A 24,492-nucleotide genomic window follows, 5' to 3' on the forward strand; every position below is an offset into this window, starting at 1 on the left:
TTGGAGCAAATTCATGTATACCTCTTAGCATACATTTTTAAAATGTGGTTATTTTATATTTCATTTCCTCTAGGTGGTGCATCCATTACAAATTATATCCTGAAATTGAATGATTTTTATAGATAACGTGTTATCCTGTGAAAGATTTTAGAATATGAAATTAGTCTTTGGAAGTTTATTTCTTGGAGTTATAGATTGTAAGAATGATGTTCTATGGAACTGATGTGGTTTACGGTGAAGAGGCAAGTCATTAACACACTTTACATTACAAACTAGGTAATATCCTAAAGACAAAGGCAAAAGGCATAGATAATATACACAATGTGAATAATCTTGAAGTTGTTATATTTGAGGTCAGAATGCCCCTTCAGAAACACACAGCTGCACATGAGCACAGGCCTCACACAAACACCTGCACATCCAGTTACGCAGCTGACTTTCCTTTTCCTTTTTCATTTTGACCTTTGCAACTGCAGCTGAACAGCTGGTAGGGTGGGTGTCGGTTGATTAACATGGATACCTGAGCATGAATGTGTTTTTCTTTTTTTTTGTTTTGAGACAGAGTTTCGCTCTTGTTGCCCAGGCTGGAGTGCAATGGCGCAATCTTGGCTCACTGCAACCTCTGTCTCCTGGGTTCAAGCGATTCTCCTGCCTCAGCCTCCCGAGTAGCTGGGATTACAGGCTTGCGCCACCACCCCAGCTAATTTTGTATTTTTAAATAGAGACAGGGTTTCTCCATGTTGGTCAGGCTGGTCTTGAACTCCTGACCTCAGGTGATCCACCCGCCTCGGCCTCCCGAAGTGTTGGGATTACAGGCGTGAGCCACCATGCCCGACCAAGCATGAATGTGTTTTTCTTGCGCGATGCATTAGTATTGTGTGAATATTGAATGTGTGGAGTGGGCAATTTAATGATGTAGGAATAAAGCCAAAATGGGAGAGTTTTGTTTTAAAGAGATTATCTGTTTAAAGAAGAAAGAAAAACATAAGATGTACTTTTAAAAAAAATTGGACATGATCTGGAACATTAGGGAAGGTGTACATTGCATCAAGAACGTGGCTGGGCTTTATAGCAGTGTGATTTCTTGATTAGTCTTTCAGTGGGGACACTTGACTTTTTACACAGTTTATAAATAAAACTGAACTTCTCAAGCTTTGTGATTTTCATAGTAAACTCACAGATGTCCCCAACAACCTGTCAGTTTTGGATATATCTACTGTTTCTATGCCTCCATGTATCTGTTAGTCAAAACTAACTGCAGCAGAACTGCCAAGTAACTTTCAGAATTTATTTGTATTTGCACCTGCTTATAAAGTTTGTAGCTAAGATTATTGCTGGTATCTCAAGTTAGTAGATTTTAAATATACATATGTCAGTTTATGAGAAAAAATGGAAAATGAGAACTAAATATAGCCAAGTTTGCTGTGTTTCAAATCCAAGTATAGTTTCATATAGTTTATGGTGTGTATTAAGTATTTAGCTTATGAATAAAGTATTTAACTGTGTATTTAATGTATTAATTAAGGCATTTAACTGTCTATTTTCCAGTGCTCATTCAACAAGTGTTTATTAGGTACTTTTTGTATATAAGCAGTTTTTATGTCCTGGAGGAGTTACTTCACTCTGCACAATAGATTATCCTTTAAAAAGTGTGCACTCTGAAGATTTGTAAATTAAATATTTAAAGATGCATTAAAAAAGGAATCTTTTTTTTTTTTGACACTGAGTCTCACTCTGTCGCCCGGGCTGGTGTGCAGTGGCACGATCTCGGCTCACTGCAACCTCTGCCTCCTGGGTTCAAGTGCTCCTCCCACCTCAGCCTCCCTAGTAGCTGAGACTACAGGCATATGCCACCATGCCCAGCTAATTTTTTATTTTTAGTAGAGACAGGGTTTCACCAGGTTGGCCAGGCTGGTCTTGAACTCCTGACCTCAAGTGATCTGCCCACCTCCGCCTCCCAAAGTGTTGGGATTACAGGTGTGAGCCATTGCATCCAGCCCACAGAATCCTTTTGTAAAGCAAGTAACTGATTGCTAATTAATATTTTATGTAAAACCAGGCTTTCCGTATTTGGGCATTACTTTTAAAACATTGGTTTATATAGCCACCATTCATTCAACAAGTCATTTAACAAATGTGTTCAGTGCAGATATTTACGGATAACCTACCTATAATGGCTACTATTTGAGGAGCTGGGGATTTAGCAACCGACAGGCAGACCGGGTTCCTGTTTTTATGGAATTCTAGATGGGAGAGATAGCAAAGCAGCAAGCAAATAGGTGAACAAGATTATTTCAGATGGTGGTCAGTGCTAGGAAGAGAAGTAAGTGGCTCCGGGCTGGGGTGGTGCAGGGGTGGCATTCCATCTGACTGGTGAGAGGGCAGTAAACATGCTCCAGGCAGGCCTCAGGGAGAAGAGAGGTATGGCTGGAATACATCCAGCTGGGTGCACGGCACTGAGCTTTGAGTGGGGAGGGGTAAGGTGGGCCAGGCTGTTTATGGCTCCGTAGGCTTAGAATGGGGTTTGGATTTGCTTTTAAGTGTAGTCAGAAGCCATTAAAGGTGTGGAAAAGAGGAGTGATGTCAGCTGATGTATATTTCGGATGGAAGCAGAGGGACCACTTAGGAGGTGGTTTTGGTTCGGGCAGGAGGTGATAGTGGTAGCTTGGACCTCAGTAATAAGAAAGGAATACCAGTGGATAGTCATTGTCCTTTATATTTTGAAATGATGTGACCCAGTGGCTTTGCTATCTTGTTTGTCTGTGTTTGGTGCAAATAACCGAGTAACTAATTGCTATTTATATGTTGAGTACAAGTACAACTTGCCCTTCCATCATCTCTTTCTTCTAAGCACAGCTTCCATGCAAAGTTCTGTCCTTACTCTGGGCTTATTTATTTACCTTTGAGGTTTCCTGCAGACTAGACCAGCCCACCTTGGGTGCCGGTAGGTGGTAGGAGTTGCCCTTCTGTTTACCAGCACACAGCACAGCAGCCTTCCTAGGTAAGGTGCGAATCTGACTATAGCAAATATTTAGGCAACAATTTTCTTGTGTTGCTTGAAGTCAGTCCAATGTTGGTTTGTCCTTGATGTGTGTCCTAGGTTAACGTGATGTATTGTTTAAAAAATTTTTTTTCTTCTGTAGACTCATATTATATTTTATTAGTGGATGCTTGAGTTTAGTAAGGAGGGGAAAACTCCTTCTTGTCATAGTCAAACAATTCCTTGAATTTGAAAAATGTGCTGCCTCGGCTAAGCAAAGCTGGTATAACCCTGACTAGGATTTCAGCAGAGTTCCTGTGGAGCACTTTTTATCTGGTAGTGGTGGCAGCTGTGTTTTGGGCTTTGAGAACTCTAGTTGCTTAGAGTGTGCCAGGAACTTGGGCGTGGGTTGGTTTTACTGAAAGAGAATGGAGGAAAGCAGAGATAGAAATCCCACCTAATCCACAAATAGAACACAGCCCAGAGCAATGCCCGATGAGAAAAAAAGATAAAGTATAATTTGTTTCCTTAGACAAATTCTTTAATCTGATGTTAGCCTATATGTGTGTCCCCTGTTCTTCTGTTTCTATCAAAACTCTCCTCATCCTTCATTCCTTTCCTGAAGCACCTCTGATTAATCATTCATTCATTGATGAATGTACTAAGCAGGGCAGAGAATAACGGGAAGGGCAGGTTGTGCCAGGCAGTTGGAGTAGCGTATGCTAAGGCCTGGAGGCCCCTTGGTGGAGCTGCAGTCACAGGAGGTTGGTGGGGCTGGAGCGAGACTGCTGGGGGAAGTAGCAGAGGTAAATGAGGACCAGGATGAGCATGGCATGCAGACCCCTTTGGTATTTTATTCCGGAGCAGTGAGGACCCATTAGGGACCAAAGATGATCTTTCCCCAAACTCTTTTTTTTTTTTTCAGACGGAGTCTCGCTCTGTCACCAGACTGGCGTGCAGTGGTGCGAGCTTGGCTACCTCCGCCTCCCAGGTTCAAGTGATTCTCCTGCCTCAGCCTCTCGAGTAGCTGGGATTACAGGCAGGCACCACCACACCCAGCTAATTTTTGTATTTTTAGAAGAGACGGGGTTTCACCATGTTGGCCAGGATGGTCTCGATCTCCTGACCTCGTCATCTACCTGCCTCGGCCTTCCAAAGTGCTGGGATTATAGGCGTGAGCCACTGTGTCCGCCGGCCCTCCCCAAACTCTTATAGCTGTATATTTCATTCTGTATGATGCTTTGTACAGTCATCACACGGTGCCCAGCTTTTTCTTTAAATATACTTTATTTTTTAGAGCAGTTGTAGGTTTACAGCAAAATTGAGTGGAAGTTACAGAGATTTCCCATATAGCCCCTGTCCCCACTGAACTTCTCAAGCTTTATGATTTTCATAGTGAACTCACAGATGTTTTGATAGAAACAGAAGAACAGGGGACACATGCACAGTATCCCCTGTTATTAATATTCCTCACCAGAATGGTGCATTTGTTACAACTGATGAATCTATATTGACATATGATTATCACACAAAGTCCATTGTTTACATTAGGGTTCACTGTTGGTGATATACATTCTATAGGTTTGGACAAATGTATAATGACATGTATCCAGCATTACAATATCATACAGAGTAGTTTCATTGCCCTACGAGTCCTCTGTGATCGATTCATCCCTCCCTTCCTATGAGCCTTTGGCAACCCACTAATCTTCATACTATTTATAGAGCTTGTATATATAGTTCTGCCTATAGAGAATGTCATGTAGTTGGAATCATACAGTATATATGTAGCCTTTTCAGATTGGCTTCTTTCACTTAGTATATGCATTTAAGTTTCCTGTGTGCTTTTTTTTTTTTAAATGGCTTGATCATTTTTTTGTGCTGAATCATATTCATCGCCTGGATGTACCACAGTTTATCCATTCACCCACAGAAGGACATCTTGGTTGCTTCCAAGTTTTAGCAATTATAAGTAAAGCTACTATGAACATCTCTGTGTAGGTTTTTGTGTGGATATGAGTTTTCAGCTCCTTTGAGTAGATATCAAGTAGTATGATTGCTAGATTGTAATGTAAGATTATGTTTGTTTTTGTGAGAAGCACTCAGCTGCTTTTCAAAGTGCCTATACCATTTTGTATTGCCATCAACAATCAATGAGAATTTCTTTTGCTCCTCACAGGCATTTGATGTTGTATTCTGGAATTTGATTATTCTAATAGGTGTGTAGTGGTACCTCATAGATGTTTTAATTTATGTTTCTTTAATGACAGCTGGTGTAGTCCTACTCCCTTTCTTTTGATTAACTTTAAGGAACAGAAATAATGTTAGGCCAGGAGTGTTAGCTCACACCTGTGATCCCAGCACTTTGGGAGGCTGAGGTGGGTGGATCACTTGAGGCCAGGAGTTTGAGACCAGCCTGGCCAACATGGCAAAACCCTATCTCTAGAAAAATACAAAAATTAGCTGGGTGTGGTGGCGTGCACCTGTAATCCCAGCTACTTGGGAGGCTGAGGCACGAGAATGCCTTGAGCCTGGGAGGCAGAGGTTGTAGTTAGCCAAGATTGTGCCACTGCACTTTAGCTTGGGTGACAGAGTGAGACCCTGTCTCAAAAAAAAAAAAAAAAAAAGGAAATGTTAGTGCTTTTGAATTTTATTTTAGAATGCACAGTAATATTCAGGAACATCTGTATGACCTATAGGAAGACCTTTATTTGGTTATATTTATGATATATATGTTTTCTTGAGACGGAGTCTTGCTCTGTCGCCCAGGCTAGAGTGCAGTGGCGTGATCTCGGCTCACTGCAACCTCTCCCTGCCGGGTTCAAGCAATTCTCCTGCCTCAGCCTCCCGAGTAGCTGAGACTACAGGCACGCGCCACCATGCCTGGCTAATTTTTTTGTATTTTTAGTAGAGATGGGGTTTCACCATGCTGGCCAGGATGGTCTCAAGCTCCTGTCCTTGTGATCTGCCTGCCTCAGCCTCCCAAAGTGCTGGGATTACAGGCGTGAGCCACAGCGCCCGGCCTATATTTATGATATTTATGAATCTAATCTTAAGTATCTGGTTTTTCCATTTTAAAATTTCTATGATTTCTGATTTTGTTATTGGAAGAGTGATGAACAAGTACTCTGTGCTCTTTTGTTAAATGTATATGAAAGAGTTGACAGAAAAATTTCCTTAATTTTCATGCGCTTTGGTTATTTTCCTGTAAATTATTTTTATATGTGTCATGTTATAATGGGATTAGACTCACAGGCTCTGTTCTTTTACATTGGTTGAACTTGGCTAAGTTAACTCTGCTGACCCTGTTTTCTTGTCTCTGAAATGAACTTAATATATACTTGTTTTGTATTTATCTTTTTAAAAGTAGTTCCTATTTTAAAATCCATTAATGTCAAAATCTGCTTGGGAAATTGTGAAGACTATCTTCAGATGTAAACCATTTAAAACATGGTTGAATGGGCAGTTTAAGTTAATGGCATGTGTGGTATTAGGCAGGGTAGATACTGAGATGAGTAGGACATGGGCCCAGCCCTTGAGTAGCTTGCAGTCTAATGGGGAGAGGGAGACCTGTGGAGATAATTTAATTTTAATGTGATATATGCACGAAGAATCACTCAGCTGGGATTTCGGAGGAGACTAGAAGATGAGGTCTGAGTGAAGTCAAGGGTAATTGTAGGTCATTGATGTGGTGGATTATGAAAAGGAATAGTGAGGAAATACTACTGGTAGTTTTCTAGCGCGTTTCAGAATGATTCCAGGTTGCTTTCCAACTGTTTGCCTTGTTTTTGAGACCACTGATTTTTAACCTTGGGGAAGGCACATCACTTTAAATAAATTACTCAGACCTTTTCTTTCATACCAGCACTGCCTATGGCCCTCAAATACCTATCAGTAATTGTGGCTTAGGGTGGTGGTCTTTCTAGTAGGATTTAGTAATGTAATTATGGTGTAACCAGAATGTCATCTTGAATGTAATTCCATTTGTTCTTTTTTACATGGGGAACTGACACCCAGAGCGATGAAGTAACTTGATTTGAACAAGATCACACAGCTAGTTTATGGCAGAACTTAAAAAGTTCTTGGACACCTGTTTTTGATGTACGTTGTTAATATTGCTCTGCTGATTTGTTTGCACTTTCATCTTCAAAATGTTTTACTAAAATCAAAACTATGCACATCTATCAAACAATATATTGTATTTCAGAATACTTTATTTATTTATTTATATTTTTGAGATGGAGTCTTGCTCTGTTGCCCAGGCTGGAGTGCAGTGGCGTGATCTCGGCTCACTGCAACCTCTGCCTCCCGGGATCAAGTGATTCTCCTGCCTCAGCCTCCAGAGTAGCTGGGACTACAGGCACCCACCACCGTGCCTGGCTAATTTTTGTATTTTTACTAGAGATGGGGTTTCGCCATGTTGGCCAGGTTGGTCTTGAACTCCTGACCTCAAGTGATCTGCCTGCCTCAGCCTCCCAAAATGCCGTGATTACAGGTGCGAGCCACTGTGCCTGACCCAGGATACTTTATTTAACCCCTTGATGAGTGTATTCTTGCAAATTTCAGGTCAAGATGCCTGCAGGGAAATGAGCAAGGAGAGGAAGCCTGAGTAGTCGGGTTGGGGTGGGTGGGGATCCTTTGATATGTGAAGGGTGTCTCTGCAGCCTGGCAGGACCAACCAGTTGTGTTAACTGTGCAAGAAGAAGCACAGCCTGAGTATTTGAAGAGAGTGCACGTTGCCAATGTCTAGTGTGGCTGTTTAGCTCCCTAGCACTGGGCTGCAGTGACCCACCCATTCACTGAGTGCTCCTGTTTCCCAGAAGGCATCCTCTAGGAGATGGGGTAGGTGTGTGTAATGGATCTCTTCCTTCTAATATGAGAGATTGACTTTGCTCAGAAAAACAGCAACTACAAAGGGCATTTAATAGAAGGGACAATTATTTTAGCATGAATAACAAGGGAAGAGATGATTTTATTTTTGAGAACTTTATATGTGCCAGCCATTGTGTTAGGAGAAGTCTTATAATTAATTTAATTCTCAAAATAATTGTGGCAGTAGTGGTATTATTTCCTCCTTCCACTTTTTTTTTTTTTTTTCAGGAAAGCAATATGAAGAAACTGAAATTCAGAAAGGCTAGGTACTGTGTCCTAGCTATTAATATTAAAGCTTGACTTGTTTGGCTCCAAATTCATATTTTATCTGTTGTACCTGCATTGTCTCTGTAACGGGGGTTACAACGCATGTTCAGGATGTGAAACAAGGGCAGCAGAGCTTAGAAAAATATCTTGTTCCACTGAGAAACTGAACTTTTTTTTTCCCCTTTCTTAGGTGAGAGACATAAAACATTCAACTGATCTGCTTTTAAAAATAGATATACCATATGGAAACTATACAAGAAGTGTAACATTTTTTTAAATCCCTGAATTTTGTGATGTTCTCAGTTGGGGAGAGAAGGAAACAGGAAATAAGAGAAAAATCACATAGAATATTGAAAGTGAAGATTGGGAGGAGGTTAAGACAATTCAATGATAGACCGAAAGAGGTCAGTTTTGAGTGACCACATGAGATTGCATTTTCTCGTTGACTTGAGTTGTGGATTTTAGAGTGTTTTCACTTATTCTCTGATATTCTTTTCAAAGTACCACAGAACCATGTTTCATAGTTATTCAGCTTACCTGGAAAGTTTTCTTTAGGAGTCGATTCTGCATAGACTCTCCAGAGCATCATACTGTGGATGTTTTATCGGCCTATAGATAGCGCACTAGGCAGGCAGTAGCAGGCGTGGAGTGCAGGTCCCAGTGTGCTCTGTGTTTGCTGTTTAGCCTTGGCTAGGCAACAGTGGGAAAGATGATCAATGCCAGGTGCCCATCAGGTGGCCTTGTTTGGCATCAGGTGAGCTGATGTAAGTGCATGTAAACTGTCAAGCACTCTTTCGGATGAGCTTGTCTAGGAACAGCAGGGTGTAGCTACATGTTTCCAATACATTTTTTGACCTAGGGCAAGTTATACTTGTCTGGGCCTCAGCCCTTGATCTATAAAATGAGAACGTTGTGTTAAATGATTGCTACAGTTGTATTTAGTTCAGAATCTGTGTCTCTGTGACTGCAAGTCAAGCCAGCTATCTTAGATTGTCTACCTTTGATAAGGAGGAAAGGGCCCCTGAAATCATTGGTCTAGGTCAGATCTCTCCACTGGTTACCAGTGGAGGGATGACCTTAAGTAAGTTATTTTTTTCTCTAGACATTAATGTGTTCATCCATTAAAGGGGGGATAGTAAACAGCTGTCCTCCAAGCTGTTGACGATTTATCCACATAACACACTTAGTACCTAGATTAAGCATTTAGTACACGTGAACCATCATCATCACTGAATTTAGGGGTGGAGAAAGACTTGTAGTTGCTTGGCTGTATTCCCTCTTTTCAAGGATGAAGAAACATGAAGCCCACTATAGGTGAGATGTCTTTCCCAAAGCCACAGCTAAGATCCAAACAGAGCTCTTTGCATCACCTGGCACTCACTCAAATGGAAACCAAAAACAAAATTTGAAGCACCCCAACTGACCGATGGACCGCCCCCTCCTCAGTCAAGGGCATTCCAGAGAAACCTGAAAAACTCGTTCAGGTCGTGATGGGAAAGGGGACATGCTTCATTATACCTTCCTCTCTCTGGAATTCAGGCACAACTGACCAGCGTGAACATTAAAACAGAGATCTTAAGACTGCCAAAACAGATCTCAAATTCCAGCCTAACTCTAGTCTAACATCACCTGACATAGCAGGCCCTGAAAGAAATTGAAGTATTTTACCACAAAATATATTTCTTTGGCATATTTTGAAATGGCCCTGGAAAGCTGTCTCTTGTGGGGAAAATCCACTTTCTCTAAAGAATCCTCTTCCCTTTCCAGATCTTTTGCTTGAACCAGGAGAAAATTTAACTAAGAGTCTGGCACATTTTTTGTTAGGTCTGATGAGATCTCTGAAGCCTGCCACCTGGAGGCCTCATCTGCATGATAAAAACCTTGGTCTTTACCCAGGTTATGACCTTGTCTTAACCTACACACTTATTTCCGTTAATTCCAGATCTCTAGATAATAACGCTTTCAACTAATTGCCACTCAGAAAATCTTTGAATCCACCTGTGACTTGGAACCTCCCCTCCACCTTCAAGTTGTCCCACCTTTCCAGACCAAACCAATGTACACCTTACATATATTGATTGATATCTTATGTCTCCCTAAAATGTATAAAGCAAGCTAAAGCCCCGACCACCTTGAGCACATGTTCTCAGGACCTCCTGGGGTTGTGTCATGGGTGATGGTCCTCACATCTGGCTCAGAATAAATCTCTTTAAATGTTTTACAGAGATTGATTCTTTTTGCTGACACTAATACTTAGATTCTTTCTGTTGTTCTAGCACATTCTGCATGAATTAAACATAAACCCTGATCCCTAGTACAGAACAAGAGCAAACTGCTTTCTTTAGGCCACATGTAACTTAGATCAGTTAAGGGGAAAATGGGGGAGAGAGGATGACATTGGCTTCTGCCACCAGCAGACTGTGTGACCTTGCCCAAGGTCACAGCTCTGTGCCGTTAGTTCCCCTTCCCTGAAACAGGCGTAGGGAGGGACTCCTTGGCAGTTTCTGGTCTTTTTCATCTCTCAAAGTGCAGTGAGGAATTTCTTCATGGCTAAGGCTGTTAGACTCCAGAAAATAGTTTGCCAGCCAAAGACATAGAGTTTCCAATTTTGGAATACTTTAAAAATAGGAAGGAAGTTTATTTGTTTAGCAGAATTTATAATTGTAGGACTGCCCAAGGCAGAGAATTAGCCAAATGGTATTTTGCGGAAGTTCTTTTTAAAGGGTGGGCCTGAAGGAAACCAGTCATTAGGTGGAAATAAACTGTCAGATTTTTGAGACGTTATTTGCTTAGAGACATTTACACTGGTCTATTGTGACAGTCTCTATTGTGTTAGGCTTTTAAAAGAAATATGTAAGTTTCCCAGTTTAAAATGTTAGAGCAAGTGTCCAGTCCGCGGCCTGTGGGCTGCATACAGGCCAGGATGGTTTTGAATGTGGCCCAAAAGAGATTCATCAACTTTCTTAAAACGTTGAGATTTTTTTTTAAGCTAATCAACTATCATTAGTGTTAATGTATTTTATGTGTGGGCCAAGACAATTCTTCCAACGTGGCCCAGGGAAGCCAAAAGATTGGATACCCCTGTATTAGAACTTGTAAAATTTGACTTCAGAAACACAACCAAAAGCCCGCTTATGAGTAAGGAGTTTGTGGCCCCTTGTGTACTGATTATTAATCAATTAATTGTATAATCATGAAATATTGCTAGTACATCTAAGGCCAAAGCCTTCTTATGGTTCCAGAAAAAGCTGTATTCCTGAATTTCCAGGTGAAGGGAGGGGATTCGCCTTCCATTTCCAGAAATATGTGAATGTAATACATAGGGATTTTTATTACACTAGTGTTTCAGTAAAAGCAGCCATTCAAGTCTGTGCCATCCAGTTTTGGTGTACCTGAAAGAACATCGTACCAAAGTTTGATTTTTGTCAATTCTCTAGTGTGTTAATCAGCTGAGAATGTGGTCTCTGGATATTTTTCCCCAAGGAAAGAGCTTGATGTACTAGACCACCAGACCACACAACTCTGTATTTGTTTTGCAATAACTACACTATTTGGGGGAGTAGTGTGGTGTTGCCAGACGTTCTTGGTCAAGAAATCTGGCCGCTTCAAGCTCAGTGTTGATCACAATCTATTTCTTTTGCCTCTACTCTGTGGCAGGCACTTGAGACACAACTGCCAAGATGAGAGAGACCCAGCTGCTGACCTGGGGCGGGGGTGGGTGGGGGAAAGGCGGTGAAGGCAGTCACAGAGTCAGCCTGCCAGAAAGCAGGTGAGGAACTGTAAACCTCTGAGTAGCCCCTTGGTATACAGAGGTAATAATTTCCCAAATGTAGTAAATCCCACTTTACAACCTCACGGTTAATTTTGATCGGGATAAGTAGAACTGACTATACACTGTTAACTTAGATATTGTCCTTCTCAAAAACATCATTTTTATTCTGGGTGACAGAGATTTGGCTTGGATGTGGGTGTTAAGAACAGTCCACAGTGTCCTGGACTACCTCTCCGCTGATCTGGGGGCTCTTTAAACCTCTCTAACAAGTTTTTGTGCTAATCCTGACTGAGTAGATGGAGGCAGTGGAGCCCAGCTGACCTGTCACTATGGGGCAGAGGGTGACTCTACCCTCAAGCCCTGCATGAAGACCCCAGGGTGGGCACCACAGCCCTTTACAGTCACTTAGCACCTGCTGCTGAACATGAGCGTGCAGACCTGGTAAGGCTTGTGAGTTTCAGAGAATTCCTGCAAGTCCCTGGAAATGTGGGCACTGGCGGCTCTTCTCTCTTTTTTAAAAAATTTAGTGGACTTAGAGGTTTTAGCCTAATAAGGAAATTTTACACCGGACGATTTTATCCCAATTAAAAGCAAATCATAGGGACCCAGTGTGGCCTAAAAAACTAGTCCTTACTGGGGAGGTCTAGTTGTGTCTAGCCTGGCTCTGTGACCAGATGCCAGCCATTCCAGCCTCCTGTGGCTGCGTTTCATCCTGAAAGTGAATAAGTTGAGTGAGTGATTCAAAGGTCCCATCCAAGGGGTGACAAAGAATATTCCAGGTGGAAGAAACTGCATGAGCAAAGGTAAGGAGGTGGGAGGTGGAAACCCAAATGAACAGAGGCTTAGGAGGTGTGTTCGGAACATGTTTGGTACAAACGGAACTTACAGAGAAAGAAGCCAGGTGAAATAAGGCAGGAAGAGTTGAGTGGAGCCCCATTGGTGGGAGACCCTGAGGGTTAGCAGGACTGTGTTTGTTCTGGTAGAGATTGCAGAGGAGCCCTAGAAGGTTTGTGAGCAGGAGGCCGACCCCATCAGACCTGTGTTTCCAGAAGATCAGGCTGTGCTGGATAGCAGGATGGATGTAGGGAGATGCCAGAGGTGGCAGAGGAGAGGTCTTGCTGGGGTCTGGCTGAAGCAAGTGTAGGCCCGGACCAGCGCTTGAGGTTTTGGGCTCATGGTGAGAGAATATACACCCAAACAGCTGAGGGGAAGAGGGAGTAAGGAGAAAGACGAGCAGAAGCCACTTACCAGGTTTTGAGCTCAGTTACCTAGAAGGCATTTGGGAAACAAGGAAGTAGGAAGAAAGGCCTGTTTTAAGGAAAAGAGAATGAGCTTGATGTGGATATTTTAAGGTCAAGGATTAGAAGTCTGGTGATTCTTTTTTTTTTGAGACAGAGTCTCGCTCTATCACCTAGGCTGGAGTGCAGTGGCGCGATCTTGGCTCACTGCAAGCTCCGCCTCCCGGGTTCACGCCATTCTCCTGCCTCAGCTTCCCGAGTAGCTGGGACTATAGGCACCTGTCACCACGCCTGGCTTGTTTTTTGTATTTTTAGTAGAGACGGGGTTTCACCGTGTTAGCCAGGATGGTCTTGATCTCCTGACCTCGTGATCTGCCCGCCTCGGCCTCCCAAAGTGCTGGGATTACAGGCATGAGCCACCACGCCTGGCCGATTCTTTTTCTTCTTTTTATTTTTTTGGAGACAGAGTCTCACTCTGTCCCCCAGGCTGGAGTGCAGTGGCGGGATCTCAGCTAACTGCAACCTCCGCCTCCTGGGTTCAAGTGATTCTCCTGCCTCGGCCTCCCGAGTAGCCAGGATTACAGGCGTGTGCCACCATGCCCAGCTAATTTTGTATTTTTAGTAGAGATGGGGTTTCACCATGTTAGCCAGGCCGGTCTTGAACTCCTGACCTCAGGTGATCCGCCTGCCTCAGCCTCCCAAAATGCTGGGATTACAGGCATGAGCCACCGCGCCTGGCCTGGTGATTCTTTAAATAGGTGATTGGAACTGTTAGCGAAGTTTAGGAAAGAATTTGGAGCTGGAAATGTAGAGAAAGAAATCATCTTTCTTAGTTTTTGGAGAGTAGACGCCATCCTGAGAGAGAGGGAGAGACAGAGAGAGAGAGAGACAGAGAGAGAGAGAATCAGAACACTATAAAGAATCTTTTTTAAGATGTCTATGAAATGAAAGATTTTACTAAATACATTCTTTATTTTATTTTTTTCCTCTTGTAACTAAATCAAGATGAAGCCTTGCTTTTGAAAATGTCATTAGGATTCAGAGACTACAATTCCCACTTGGTAGATGGAGTTCTTGTTCCTGCATTGTGGTGAGTGGATCAAAGTTCAGTTCCAGCAAGTCACTGAAGCCCCTCAACATACAGTAGCGCTTCCTTGGCATTGGACAAACAACAAAGCTTTTTTTTTTTTTTTTTTTTTTTGAGATGTGGTCTTGCTCTGTTGCCCAGGCTGGAATGCAGTGGCGCAATCTCAGCTCACTGCAACCTCCACCTCCCGGGTTCAAGCAATTCTCCTGCCTCAGCCTCCCAAGTAGCTGGGATTACAGGCACCCGCCACTGTACCCGGCTAATGTTTGTATTTTTAGTAGAGATGGGGTTTCACCATGTTGGCCAGGCTGGTCTCGAACTCCGGACCTCAAGTGATCCACCCACCTTGACCTCCCAAAGTGCTAGCATTAAGGGCGTGAGCTACCGCGCCCAGCCACAACAAAGCTTTGAGCACATTCCCAGCATCAGCTCTTGGCTGATGAAGCCAGTCTTTATCTCCTGTCAGCCTTGGTTTTGGTGTTGGTTTTCCAGAAATTCCCTGATTGTAAAATATCTGATCTCGTGAAAATGAAGTCAGCACTTCCCAGAATTTGAGAGGCCTGAAGGGGGAGTAAAAACCGATTTCAAATCCTGCCTGGAGGGAACCTACTCAGGAGGCCCTGGAAGGTGGAGGCAGGCTCTCATCGCCTGTCTTTATTAAATAAAGCCCTAAAGCCCTAGACTGTGGTGCTCGAACCTTTTTAAGGGATGCCTGACTCCTCGAGAAGTCTGTACCGTTTGAATGAGCTCTAGTTGAAAGAAAGGTTTTTATAATATATTCGAAGTGGAAATCTTTCTTACTTTGTTTTTTTGTTTGTTTTTTGAGACGAGGTCTTGCTCTGTCACCCGGATGAAGTGCAGTGGCACAGTCTTGCCTCACTGCAGCCTTGAACTCCCAGGCTCAAATGATTCCCCTGCCTCAGCCTCCTAAATAGCTGAGACTGTAGGTGTGCACCACTGTGTTGCCCAGGCTGGTCTTGAACTCCTGGGTTCAAGCACCCACCTGCCTCGTCCTCCCAAAGTGCTGAGACTACAGACGTGAACCACCACGCCCAGCCTCTTTCTTTCCCATTTATGAGAAGCGTGGAGCTAATGCCTCTTTCCTGCGACAGATTTCTAAAGGCTGCTGCCATGTCTCCCCTTCCCAAGCCAGAGGCATTTTTATCTTCTTCCCCCAGCCTCTGTTCATGCATTTTATGACCCTTGTTGCTGCTGCTTTTAAAGTGTCCTAAAACCAAAAATGAAACTTGCTGTGTGACCTGATCAGCAAGAAGGAGGGTGAGGCTGTGACCCCTCTCTTAGTGTGAGGATGACATTTCTCCTAATGCCCTAGGCTTTTTGTTCCTTTTCATTCTTTTGTTCTCCAGGCCATTCTGCTGGCTTATTTTGGCCTTACAGTCAGTTACAATCCTTAAATCTTTTTCACATGAACTTTTGGCAAGCTTGGGTCTAACTCCATGGATGATTAGAGCTGAGGGCTTTTTTGTTTTTTTTGCAACTTACATACTTAACCTGTATCACCATGTTCTTGATGTTGGCATTTTTTTGGTTTTGTTTTGTGGGTATTTTTTTATTTTTGTATTTTCATCCTATTAGCCAATTTATTTTTGTAGAATAGTAGAATTTGGAACTAGAAGTGATTTTAAGAGTACTGCCGTTCGTTCCCTTCAATACTGACACAACAGCCCTGGGGAAACTGACCTGGAGCGATGGGTGCTAAAAGGAGATGAGATTTTCTTCCTCATATGCTAGGAGCCTGGACAGATAAAGGTGTAAAGAAAAATGTTAGCAGAGGGTTAGGCACTGGCTACGAATTAAGACTTGGAAACTTTGTTGTCTGTGCAACTTCATACTGTTTCATTCTTGTCCTGTACAGTATTTCTTTGATTTCCTTCATCTGTAAAAGCAGGAAGAAAATATTTGCCACTCAGTTCTGCTTTTTAGGTATCAAATGCTAGGATACAACCTGAGGTTTCTTTCCCCACCCCCTTACAAAGTATATATCATTTGTTTTCCTTCCAGCCCTGGGCTCAGTACACAGATGGTTTCTCTTCACCCTTTGGGTTGCGGTTTTCTCCAGGTTGGTGCTGATGATATGATAAAGCTCAGCACAGAAGGCCTTCAGGTCCAGTACCCTGGCCTTGACCTCCCCATAGGCCGTCTTATCTCACTTTTGCACCAACGCCTGGTAATCCATTACAGGGGTCTCCTTGGAGGCCTTGGCCACAGCATCCCCGTGTTCTGAGGAGTATTTGGAAATGGTTGTCTGGAAGGCTTCCACTTTGATCTTAACTGCATTCACCCTCTCCAGCACCTTCTCCTGGATTGCTCCCCCAAATCATTTCCATCCTCAGTCTTGGGGATCAGGTGCTGGATCCATGTGATCACCAGATGCATTTCTCTTTGAGAATCCAGACTTCTGACTTAACCATGGCAAGCAGCGACAGGACCTTCTCATTCCCAGGGAGAAATCCACACTCAAGGACTTCTTTCTTCTCCTGCCTCTCTGTTTCCACCTCATCCTTGGGTGGGGGTTCTGGGATGGGGATGTCCAGTGGGGCCCAGAGGGAGGTCAGGCAGCTACAATGAGGGAATCCTTTTGCAAGGCCTATGCGGGTGTATGATTTTCTGTGGCAAGAATCTGTAGAGGAATTCCTTGGCTTCTTGGGAAAGCTCTTGCCTGAAGACATGCACCTGGGTGCCGGCCTTCCTGCTCAGGCACCCACCACAAGGCTTGGCCGTGCAGCTTCAGTTGCTGGATCTCTGGTCTTCTAGCCAGTCGCCCGGGCTTTCACATTCACAGCCTGAGTATTATCAACATATATTGAAGTTATCTAACATTTATAACTCCGAGAATGCCAAGGAGCAATGAATAGTATTGTTATTGTTACCCTTGGTATTGTGTGCAGTCTAAAATATATAAAGTGGAAAATGGATTAGACTACTTTTAACTAACATCCTTTATTGGCAAAAGTTCTGATTTGCCTGTTGATCAAAGTTAAAGAAAAGGAGTGGTTACTTGTTGAGTGTAGTTGATTTCAAGAACTGAAATGGTGTGAGAGGAAAACCTGTTTCTACCACTGATCAGAATGAAGATCTGGGTTCTTGAACACATGTGGTAAGTTTTACTCAAGAATGCAGTTAGTGCTGTAAAGCTAGTCTGGCATATTTTAAAATTGTAAATAATTGATAGTTATAACACATGCTCAGAGCCCTTTCCTGTGATTGAGGCTGGCACTCATGAATTAGTGTAATTTTCTATTCATTTTGAAATGTGTAAATTTCTATTCATTTGGAAATGACCATGGACCTCAAAGATGATGACAGGGCTGTGGCTGGGCTGTACTGTACGTTTGTGCAAGTTGCGGGCTGCACAAAGGCACCCAGCCAGTGGCACAAGCAAGGACTGAGATCCAACCCACACTTGGCTTACCAAAGTCGGCCACCCATGGGTTTTTGTCTGTGAGGGAGAGAACAGGGGTTTGGCTTTTTAAGATTTGGACAAAGGCACTGTATATTTGAGGCGTAGTCTATACTATGAATTATTTTGTTTTTAAAAAATTAATTTTGGTGCTGTCAAGGTGATTCCATACTGTGTCCACATATGTAATAATTTGAATCACATTTATTTTACTGCAATTCCTGAGAAGGGACAAGAGTATTTATCTGGTTAACATGCTAACGGTTTATCTAAACTCAAGCTTGAACCATCAGCTTCATGAAACAGACCAGTGCTTAGTATTATCACAATTTTAATTTAAGCTACAAATCTTCTTCTTAGATAATTATCTATGCAAATGCAGGGGCAGTCTTTTGAATATTGCTTTTAGACTGCCATCTAAAGTTTTTGGTTTCTGGGGTTTATTTGGAAGTTTGTTTTTGTATTGTATTGTGCTTCCTGACTTAAAGGCTTTTGTGTGTTATGTCATGAAGCATTTGGGGGCACTTAGAACTGTATGCCGTTTCACTTGTACATTAAAAGAGTTTATCCTAAGATGAAGATTTTTTTCTTCTTTCCAAATGATTTTGCCCCTAGAAGTTTTACCTAGTAGCAGTAGATGGTAACCTTGAAAAGACTAAAGCTTAAGAAAAATGTACTTTTAAAAAAATTAAAAATAACCTTTTTTATGATTACAAAAATACATATATGTGAAAAATAACATACTGATAAGCCCAAATACATATTCCTACCACCCAGAGACCACCACACGTAGTCCCTTCCAGATCTGTTTTATTAATAAGCACTATTTAAAATTCTGTCTCTTTTGCTGGAAATAAGTAGAAGAAATAACAGCTGTTCATATACATATACTTTTTTTTTTTTAAAGAGAATTTTTTGCTAGAATGCCAGAGTAGACTGAGGGTGGATGGGTGAGGGGATTATTCTCTGAGCTGCAGCACACCCTGGTTTCACTGTCTGCACAGTTTCCACTTTTTGTTCAGGAATAAGATGTCCTTGAGAAGAGAAAACCCATATGAATAAATATTGAGTTGTAACTTGTATTCAGATTTCTGGATTTTTTTTGGTCACAGTGGTTCTGCCATCTAGCCACTGAGCCCTCCCAACCTTTCCCCGTCCTCAGCCTTCATCTGTCACTTTCAGTTACCACTTCTTGCCAGCTTTACCTTCTAGATAGTTCTTGACTTCATCCTCTCCTCTCCATTTGTATTGCCACTGCCCTAGGTGAGATTGTCACTTCTCTCTCCTCAGTTGCTTGTCTCTTCCTTCATCAGTGATGTATTCACTGTGGGTGTGAGGGGCAGTGCCAGGCACTGGGTTACAAGACCCCTGTCTCCAGTGACTGTCTCCTTGAGGACGAAGGCAGGTGAATGAGCCATTGCCACTTCATCTTCCTGCCTGTCATCCTTCCTCTGCTGTTTTGTCCATCAAGCCCATACTCTCCCCAGCAGCCCTGGCGATCTGTTGAAAATGCAAACCTGGCCAAGTCCCCACCTTGCAGGCCTCAGCTGTCTCAGTCTCAGCTGTTTGCTGGCAGCTGGGTCGGGCTGTCCTGGGCCTCCTCCACACCTCCCTCCTTGCCTGCCTCCCCTGACTAACCGGGCCTCCTCGCTCTTAGGCGGTTTTCTCTGCCCCTCCCCTCCTGACCTCCCCTCTGTACCCGTGGTCAGTCTCCTTGCCTCTGTTGCCTTGTTTTCTAAATCATGTTACTTGTCTGTCCCCACTCTTCAGCCCAGTGCACAGCACAGTTTCTGACCTGATAGTCTGCCTTCTGTAAAATGGGAACGAGGGTGTCTTCCTCAGAGTGTTGGTGTGAGGATTAAATGAGATATAATCCACAGAAAGCATGGCCTCTGGCACACAGTGGGTGCTGATAAGTGGTATTGATGCCTGAGATATTGTATTAACTTAAATGACCGGGTTGAAGAGAAGGTGTCAGAAATTTAGGTTCCTCCATGTGTATTTGATTATATAAAATATTGTTGGTCACACTTTCCCTACATCATATTAGGTAAAGTTAGAAAGTGAAGGCTTTTCCACCAGGCACGGTGACTCTCGCCTGTAATCTCAGCACTTTGGGAAGCCAAAGCAGGTGGATCACTTGGGAAGTCAGGAGTTCAAGACCAGCCTGGCCAACATGGTGAAACCCTGTTTCCACTAAAAATACAAAAATTAGTCGGGTGTGGTGGTGGGCGCCTGTAATCCCAGCTACTCCGGAGGCTGAAGCAGGAGAATCGCTTGAACCCGGAGGCAGAGTTTAGTTACAGTGAGCTGAGATCAAGCCACTGCACTCCAGCCTGGGTGAGTGAGACTCCGTCTCAAAACAAACAAGCAAAAACAGAAAAACAAAAGAAAGTGGAAGGGTTTTATGTTTCATGTTTAACCTACATGTTGTAGGTAAAGTTTACCTGCAACACTTTGGTGTATTTTCAAGTAAATATATTTAATCAAAGTGAATTACTGTTACATTATGCATTTTACACTTTTAGAGAAACAGAAACTGCCTCACACATTAAAGTGTGTGTGTTAAGCAAATACTCTGATGTAGGCCTGTAGGGTACACAGAAACGAATCAAACAGCATCCTGCCCCCAGCGCGTGGTGTAGGGGAAGGACTCAGGGCCATGACAGGTGTTACAGCAGAAGACCAGGTGCCGTCAGGACCTGGGAGAGCAAGCCTGTAGGGGAGGAAGGGGAGGAGATATTTGGGTTGGATCTGGAAGAACCTGCAGACACTAGTGGAGGAGAGTCAGTGAAAGAACATTCTAGAGGAAAGACTTGCCCACTTGCCTGCAGTGGTTGTCAGATGTGAGCTGCAACCTAATTAACAGTTTCTTGAAATGAGATATCAAAGGTATTTATTGGGTATGCTTTTCTTATTTTTCCATTGGCAGTGATAATATCAAGTTGACAGTTGAAAATGCTTTTCCATCTGTTTCTGTATTGGACTGAGTTGTCGTGTTCCAAGGACTAGCTAGGCAATACATCACATCAGACTAAAATTGAGTACTTGTAACATTTGAAAAGATTATAATGTGCTGGTATTGATGAAGAATTTATACTGTGTAGAAATTAATTCCATTATTCTAACTAATGGACACTTGAGTTTTGCCCCATTAGAATTTGCTCTTCATGTTGATTTTAATTTCTTTGATGACTATAGTGTTTGGCGAGGCTTTCTCATTTTCAGGTGGATTTGTTTGCACTGGAATGGTGGGGCTGGCTTTATTGCATTAGTCATATATGCAATACATATGCACCATGGTCCCAAGACATGACTCGTGGTGGTGGTGATTGTATTTTTGAGATGTAGCTGATACCTCCCATCCCCTGGACTTCCTTTGGTTCACATCTTTATTTTCACTAACCAGTAATTGAAAGTCTAATATTTTCTTCGATTTTGAATGTAGTCAGCAAACCCAGTAGCATTACAGATAGAGTATCCCTTATCCGAAATGCTTAGGACCAGCAAGTGTTGTAGATTTTGGGCTTTGGAATATTTGCATTGTACTCACCAGTTGAGCATCCCAAATCTGAAAATCCAAAATGCTCTGATGAGCATTTCCTTTGAGTGTCATGTCAGTGTTGAAAAGTTTCCAATATTGGAGCATTTAGATTTTGGATATTTGGACTAGGGATACTCAGCCTGTAGCAGTTCCTGTGACTATAACATCAATAAAATCACAGTACCATGATCTGTTTCTACTCTGAACACTTCTGACATCAGATGTGTCAGAGTTTTCCCCACACCAGCAACCAGTTCTCTGATTCTCTGGTCACCAACTGGGTCTCCAGTGATCAGTTAAATTCTGACACTAACAACCTGAAGTTAGCACAGACCCCACAAGTTAAGGGCTCAGTCTCACAAGACTGCCCCAAGACACCCACTGACCTGCTATAAATCAAGTTCCCACCACCTCCTCCTCAGGGTTAGTCATTTGCTAGAATGGCCCACAGAACTTAGAACACTCTTTGCTTACATTTACTGGTTTATTATAAAGAATACCACTCAAGGCCGGGCGTGGTGGCTCAGGCCTGTAATCCCAGCACTTTGGGAGGCCGAGGCGGGCGGATCACCAGGTCAGGAGATAGAGACCATCCTGGCTAACACGGTGGAACTCTGTCTCTACTAAAAATACAAAAAGTTAGCCGGGCGTGGCAGCGGGCACCTGTAGTCCCAGCTACTCGGGAGGCTGAGGCAGGAGAATGGCGTGAACTCGGGAGACGGAGCTTACAGTGAGCCGAGATCGGGCCATTGCACTCCAGCCTGGGTGACAGAGCAACACTCCATCTCAAAAAAAGAAAGAAAGAAAGAAAGAATATCACTCAAGAACAGCCAAATGGAAGAGATGCATAAGGCAAGGTATGGGAGGGGTTTTGGGGTGTTTAGAGCTTCCATGCCCTCTTTGGGCCTGCCACCTAGCAACACCTCGATAAGTTCATCAACCCAGGAGCTCCCTGAATCCCACCATTTAAGGGTTTTTATGAAGTTTCCAATATGTGAACATAATGGATTAAATCATTGGCCATTGGTAACTAATTCACCTTTCTCTCCTCCCAGGAGATATAGGTTAGAGAGTAGGGTGAAAATCCCAACCCTCTAATCACAAAGTTGGTCCCTCTGGCAACCAATGCCAATTCTAAAGCTATCTAGGGCCCAAAAAAGACTCACCTCATCAGCATAAACTCAGGTACAGTTGATAGGGGCTTATTATGAGTAACAAAAGGCATTCCTAATATTACCCAGTTCCCTCAGGAAATGCCAAGGGTTTTAGATGCTCTTGTGTCAAGACCAAATAGTTCTTCTTATATCACGATATCACGTCAGTTATTTCCGTATGCCTTACAGTTTTTACATCTCTCAAATACTGTATATGTTCATCATTACTTTGAGTTACAGTAGGTTATTGACTTGCTGCTTGATCTTGTTAAATATGGCAATAAACACTTAGTACTATATCATAATTGTTTGGATAATTCCCTTTCAGCATAATTGAATCTTTTGCCATCCCTTGTGTTCTAATTTATGCATTTGAGAACTTTATTCTGCAGGGTCCATAGGCTTTACCAGCCTGTGAGAGGGGTCTATGGCACAAAAAGTTTAAGAATCTCTGCTTCAGTCCCTGGGATGTGCTTGAGAGAGAGCATGCCTGCATTCGTTCAGGATTGGTAGGAATGTGGGGTATGTAATTGAGATACTGTCTCTCACCTAAGACTAATCCCATATAGTCAGCAGCACACAATTTAACAAAACCTCAGTCACTCTTGTGGGCATTGTAATATGTACCCAGCATAAAAAAGAAAGGGTTAAACTACATTCTCTGTAGGCTTTGAAAAAATATACTAAGCAGTTCCCATCCAAAAATATTTAAAATAAAAATAGCCAGACACAAAGTCTTCAGCTGTCTAGAAAAATCTTATAATACAAAAGGAATTACTCCCTGTGTTTCTGGTTTACTATTTTTACAGCATCTGTTTCTTCTGCAAATATTTGTTGTATGCCCACTATGCTCAGGCATTGTGTTGGGAGATTTACAGATTTATGGCGGTTTTCTCTTCTAAGACCTATTTGAAATATGTCTTTCTCATTACTTAAACACTTTGAAGTCATTAGATCATTTTGCATTGCAATCATTTATACATTGAGCAGACTTCTTGAATACTTGCAGTATGCCAGACAGTGTACTAGGCACTTTGTCCTACATAAGTAGCACAATAGACAGTAATCCTACTCTCTGGGAGCTGACCTTTATTTAGGTGTTTTGTGCTCTGAGGCTTAGAACGTGCCATAAAAACTGCTTGACACTCTTAAAAATTATGGGTGGCCATTATTTTAGATTGAGCTTCTGTACTGGGCCCCAGCCGAACATACCAAACCAAAATGGAGTCACTTATGCTAAAGGTGATGTAATCAAACTGAAATGTTAAGAAAGCAGACGGATCCCAGAACAGACCAGTTTTTCCTGAAAACAGGAGATTCCGGTCTACCTGACTCAGCGTAGCAAGGAAGTCCCTTCTGCTTTATTTAGCCCTTACAGAAAAGTAGCCTGAAGTAACCTGATGTTAACCAGTCAGCTTTTTCTATTCTGTTTCTTTGTTTCCATCTTACAATACCTACTGTTCTGCCATTGCCTGGTGGGAGCTTTCATTCAATTTGGTAGAATGGAGTCTGCCCTGATGTATGAATCGTGAATAAAATACAATTAGATCTATAACTAAATTTGTTGTAATTGTGTCTTTTGATACCACTCACAGACCTCGTGTATTTTGTAAGGTAGTGTTTTTCACACTCTGTTCCTCTGGGTGTTTATGATGTCTAGGGCTGGCAGAAGGAAGGAGGGGGACATGTTCTGTTTCCTCAGCCCCATTTTAATCAGAACATTCATACTCATATTTGAGATTGCCGGAAAGTTGAGGATGGGGTAAGATGGAGAGTTTTGTTGCCTACAGGGTGTTTGGAAATTTGGTCAAAGGTTTGAACATGACTGGCATTATCTATTGCCTGCTGATATTATAGAAATTATTTTTGTCATTTACTATTCGTTCTGTACTGAAAGGTAGATGGAAGCTTGTTGCCTCTAGGTACTGATATTTTAATAAAGTTGGCAGTCAGATGTGGTGGCTCACGCCTGTAATCTCAGCACTTTGGGAGGCTGAAGTGGGAAGATCCCTTGAGCCCAGGTGTTTTAAGACCAGCTTGGGCAATATGGTGAAAACCCATCTCTACAAAAAACAAAAAAGCTAGCCAGGCATGGTGGCATGCGCCTGCAGTTCCAGCTACTTGGGAGGCTGAAATGGGATAATCGCTCAAGCCTGA

General features: G+C 42.7%; 1 protein-coding gene and 1 pseudogene across 24 annotated transcripts in view; one reads left to right on the forward strand and one right to left on the reverse strand.

The window, feature by feature from the left end:
* The window catches only part of TBC1D1 (TBC1 domain family member 1), a 248,917-nt gene that overhangs the window by 90,840 nt on the left and 133,585 nt on the right, over nt 1–24,492 (forward strand). The gene's annotated exons all lie outside the window — the stretch shown is intronic.
* Nucleotides 16,247–19,055, reverse strand: LOC129034760 (proteasome activator complex subunit 2-like; annotated as a pseudogene).

This window comes from Pongo pygmaeus, chromosome 3 (assembly GCF_028885625.2).
Source record: "Pongo pygmaeus isolate AG05252 chromosome 3, NHGRI_mPonPyg2-v2.0_pri, whole genome shotgun sequence".
NCBI lineage: Eukaryota > Metazoa > Chordata > Mammalia > Primates > Hominidae > Pongo > Pongo pygmaeus.